Raw genomic sequence first — 5,416 nt, 5'->3', positions numbered from 1 at the left:
ATTCATAACACATGCATAATTACAAGTTTCCCATAGTTAGATTTGCGGTTAAAAGGGCTACAAAATTACCCAAATGCGCTTAATCTATTAAGTCATTCAAATATTGAAGTCAAAATTATGTAAATGCCTTTTGAGCAGAAAAAATTACAAAATTACCCTATCCTCTTTATTTCTCTCCTTCTCCGACCACTCTCTCTCTTTTTCTCTCATCAACCTATCTTCTCTGACCTCTCTCTGCACCCTCTCTTCTATGATGGAACCTTCTACGATGGTTTAATTTCGGATGAAAAGTAGAGATCGTATGGAATGGATGAAGGTGATCATTCTTTCCCCAACTGCTTGACTCTAATGATATGAAGCTATTTTTCTCTTCTTCAGAGAATCCAAGCCAAAAACTTGATCAATTAAAAGTTTAGATCTGAGCTTTTATTTACTTGATTTTTTTTTTGTCGACCGTGAGAAGGAGAAGATTGGATTCATCAGAACTCTAGCTTTTAAATCCCAAAGAATTTGAGATGATTAAACAACACCATTTGTATCACAAACTAATTAACCTAAAATCTGGACAAAAAAGATCCAAAAATAGGTTGCAAGATCCAAAGCGATCAAATCTCACTAGGGGTTTTCATCTTCTAATGCCACCACTCCTTTCCTTCTGCTCTTAGAGTGCGATAACTAACCAAATTTTGGGCAACACCAACAGAGCTAAAATGATAGATAGAAAAGAAGTGAACAAGATTGATTTACCGTTCATCAATTTGAGAGAGAGAGATTCACCATTCATCAAATTTAGGGCTTTGTTGGCATTTATTAATAATAATATGCCCAAGGGAAAAATTGGAAATTTACTTTTGGGTGGTCACAAAATATAGGGTTATATATTTTGGTAACCACCGCATCACTTGAGAGAAAAATTGCGTTACGACATTCGTGAGTTTTTGGAAAAACATCTCTCGCTCTCTCTCTCTCTCTCCAAGAAACACAAAAAGGAGAAGGCTTTTGAGGATCTTCTTCTCCTTAGTTTTGGTATCAACTTTCTTCCATCCACACAACATTTGGGTTGTGGAATCTATTCATTTTCCTCGTGATTGTGGAAATTTACCGTTGACGATTTCATGGAGGAACAAGGACATGGAATCAAATTTACTTTTGCTACGATATTTCTATATTGGGAAAAGAGAATCCAGGTAAGGATCTTTCTCCCATCTATTTATAGAATAGATATAGATTTAACCAACATTGGCATCAGAGCCAAGTTCCCATGATTCTTTGTTCCTCCCAATTGTTTGTTTTTTTCTTGAATGGATCCAATGAGAGGATCAAGGGGAGGATCAAGGGGAGGATCAAGGGCTTGATAGAAACCCACATTGGAGAATCCAATGTTTAATGGAAACCCATGGGAGATTGAGTGTTTGATAGAAACCCTAATTTTTTTTGTTGGGATCCAAGTGGGAGGATCCTTGTAGATTTTCCTTCTGTAAAAAATGTGCATGAATTGATAATCCAGGAGAATGTATTTTTGTTTAATGATTTATGCATTTCTCATTAGTTTTTTTTTTGGGAATTTTTTTTGGGAGAAAAATGGATTTTTTTCATTTTTTCGGAACTGTAATTCGTACAGGTTGTAAACACCGTTTGTTCTACACAGGACTAGACGGAAGTCCATCGATCACCAGTGGACTAGATGGAAAGTCCTTCTAGTCACAGAGGACCAGACGAATTTTCCGTCTGGTGAGACGGCAGTCCATCTGGGCAGATGACAGTCCATTTGGGAAGATGGACTCCCAGATAGTGATCCGTCTTAGAATTCGTCTGACTTGTCCTTCTGATTCAGAATGTGTTTCTGACTTTCAGATCACCAAAAGCCCAACACTCTGAGTGATGTTTGGGCATTGAGAGCCTAATAAGCCTAAGTGGGAGCTATTAAGGTAGAAGCATTATGTGTGAACCACCTCATAGCATGAACATGATTGAGTGTTTTATTTTTGTAAATAGTAAAACAATTTTGATTTCAGTTATTTAATCATGCTTCTAGCACAGAATGAAACTAGTATATAAATCTATGTGGATTTGCATGAGGATTTGATTGGATGTTTCTTAGCATTTCTTTTGGTTCAAATGCTTATCCTATAGGTTGACCATGCTAATGTGAATTGTTGTTGCTTGTGTATGCAAAAATAATTGAACTCATCCTTGCATATATATTGTCTCTAGTTTAAATGGCTGCTATCAAGAGCATCGTTGCTGACATCACCAAAGGAGATAAATTGAATGAGAGAATTACGATCTCTAGCACCGAAAGGTGCAATATCTCGTGGAAGAGCAGAACATGCAGGAAACCATAAACTAGACCATGTCCCCACATGAAGAAGGTACCACTGCACAGCATCGCAAGGACCTTGAGCTTTACAATGCCTGGAAGAGAAAGGACAGGGTAGCTAAGATTACTATTCTAAGCTCTATGAGAGATGACCTGATGCTTCGATTTGAGAAGCATAGGACTGCAAAGTCTTTGTGGGAAGTCAGCTCGGACTCACTTTTGATAGTTACAAGATGTGCAAGGATCACACGATGAGGCAGCACATAGCCATCATGATAAGTGAGTTGAGCGCATGTGGGAGCCAAAAGAATGATGAGGAACAAGTCTCTATAGTAATCAGGTCACTGCCAAAGACTTGGGAGCACATGAAGATCTTCTTGACTCATGCTAATGATGTCAAGACTTTTGATCAAGCTGCCAAGCATTTTGAGCTGGAGGAGGATCGGATATTGGCTGATGCCCCTCCCACTGAAGTATTTGTTGCTGAAGCAAGCACTAGTAAGGGTATAGGCTCTATGCGCAAGAGGGAAAAATCTCAACCTCAGCATCCCAAGAAAAGTAACAAGGGTGGGAACAGAAACAAGAGTGGTCCCAAGCGTTCAAGGGGGACCAAGTCTGGCAAAAAGAAAGCCTTTTTTATTTGCTTTAATTGCTGAAAGCTTGGTCACTTTGCTCGTGACTGCACAAAGCAGTAGGTATGTACTGTGTGTTATACATCATCTTGTTAAGTAAAAGTTCTTCTATGCTTGTTGAATTAAGTCCTTAGTGGATTGTTGATTTAGGTGCAATAGAACACATAACAAGGGAATGCTCGAGCTTCATGGAATATCATCGTATTCCAAAGGGAAGTAGAAGAATAATGATGGGGAATAGCTCGAGTGTGGAGGTTCATGGCGTTGGCACATGCAAATTAGTTTTTCGGGGTGGCCGAATGCTAATGCTCCATGATGTGTTGTATGCTCCATATATTCAAAGGAATCTTGTTTCTGTTAATTTTCTTATGGAACATGGTTTTAAAGTTGTTTTTGAGAACAATTCTTTGGTTTTGTATCTAGGTGATACAGTTTATAGTTGTGGTTTTCTTCACAATGGTTTCATTGTATTAGATACAATTGATTATTCATTTAATTTTGTGCTTTTGTTTGCCAAAATACTGTGTTTACTTGATTCTAATATGTGGCATGCTAGACTAGGACATATTGGCTTAGATAAGATAAACAGGTTGGCAGGAGAAGGTCTCTTGGATCAAGGTTCACTATCTAATTTACCAACCTGTGAATCATGTCTAGTAGAGAAAGCAACTAGAAAACTATTTAAAAGGGCTTTGAGAGCCTCTCTTCCTCTAGAACTTATCCATTCAGATGTGTGTGGACCCATGAATGTGCATACTAGAAAATGATAGGCTTATTTCATCACATTCATATATGACTATACACGGTATGGTCACATTTATCTAATTTTTCATAAGTCAAAAGCTCTAGAATGTTTTAAAAAGTTCATGAGCTTAGTTGAGAATCAATTAGATAAAAGAATTAAAACTCTTAGAACGGATAGAGGTCGAGAGTATCTCTTCGATATGTTCAAAGGGTTGTATGATGAAAAGGGAATATCTAGGCAACTTACTATTCCAGGGACTCCACAACAAAATGGGGTTGCTGAGAGGAATAGAACCTTGCGAGATCCATGATGGCGCAGGCAAATCTACCCATCTCTTATTGGGGAGATGCTTTGCTGATTGCAGCCTATATCCTCAACAGGGTTCCAACCAAATCGGTTCCTTCCACACCATATGAGTTGTCGACTGGAAGGAAGCCAGATTTGAGTTACATGCGCGCATGGGGATGTGCAACATATATTCACTCTAGCTCTCACCAATATGGGAAACTTGGACCCAGAGGAAGAAAGTGTATCTTTGTAAGATATTATGAACTCTCAAAGGGCCATGTCTTTATTGGTATAGATGAGAGTGAGAGGAGAACGTAACTCGAGTCTAGGGAGGCAACATTCTTGGAAAACGATTTTCCATCTCTTTCAGAAGTTAACAAAGAATCATCAAAATTCTTTGAATTACAAGATAGTGATCTTGTCACTCCAGGGATTCAGATTTTGGATAATGAACCTCGGGTTCATCCAGAAGATCCTAGTGGGAGTGGGAGTATAGATGTGATAGCTACCTTAGAGGGTGAGCAATCTAACGTGCACTTACACCGTAGTGAGCACGGCCTAGTTCCTCGTCAATGTTTTGACATAGAGGATGAAGCCTACATGGTAGCTCCTGAAGAGACTGACTATGAGATGACTCCATTCGATGAGCGTGAACAGAAGAGCGTGCATGAAGCTCTTGCGAGAAGAAGCTCAAAGGAATGGTTGAAAGTGATAGAGGAAGAGTTGGAGTTGATGAAAGTCAATCATGTCTCGAACTTAGTTGACTTACCACCAGGCCGAAAGGAAATTGGGAACAAGTGGGTTCTCAAGATCAAGAGAAAGGCGCATGGATCTATTGAGAGATTTAAGGCTCGTTTAGTGGCTAAGGGCTACACCCAAAGAAAGGGCATTGATTATGAGAAAACTTTTTCCCCTGTGGTTAGGCTTGCCTCCATCTGCCTTATATTAACCATTGTTGCTCAGATAGACTTGGAGCTTTACCAGATGGATGTAAAGACTATTTTTCTCATTGGAGAACTTGAGGAAGAGATCTATATAGATCAACCTCAAGGCTTTGAAGCTAAGGGCCTAAAGTGCAAAGTGTGCAAGCTAAAGAAGTCCATATATGGCTTAAAGAAAGCATCTAGACAATAGAATGTGTGCTTCCACCAAGCTATGATGGAAAATGATTTTTCCATGCTTGAGGAAGACCACTGTGTTTACACCAAGAGATCTCATGGTAATTATGTCATTTTGACATTGTACGTAGATGACATACTCATGGCTAGCAATAGCAAGGAGCTATTGGAAACCATTAAGAAATGGTTGTCCTCTGTATTTGATATAAAGGACATGGGTGAAGCAAGCTATGTGCTTGGTGTCAAGATTGTCAGAAATAGGCAAAAGAGATTACTGGGTTTATCTCAAGAGACCTATATTGACAGTGTCTTG

General features: G+C 39.0%; 1 non-coding gene across 1 annotated transcript; it reads left to right on the top strand.

Annotated features, from left to right (window-relative positions):
• The first annotated feature begins 310 nt into the window (after nt 1-310).
• LOC149028721 (small nucleolar RNA Z103) lies at nt 311-405 on the top strand. Its single transcript, XR_016171391.1, has one exon. It is a non-coding gene; the product is annotated as a small nucleolar RNA Z103 (small nucleolar RNA).
• The last annotated feature ends 5,011 nt before the right edge of the window (nt 406-5,416 follow it).

Source organism: Hakea prostrata, chromosome 1, assembly GCF_041222555.1.
Source record: "Hakea prostrata isolate BN-2017 chromosome 1, UWA_Hpros_2, whole genome shotgun sequence".
Taxonomy (NCBI): domain Eukaryota; kingdom Viridiplantae; phylum Streptophyta; class Magnoliopsida; order Proteales; family Proteaceae; genus Hakea; species Hakea prostrata.
Note: the sequence above shows the minus strand (reverse complement) of the source record. Positions and strands in the feature narration are given on the sequence as shown.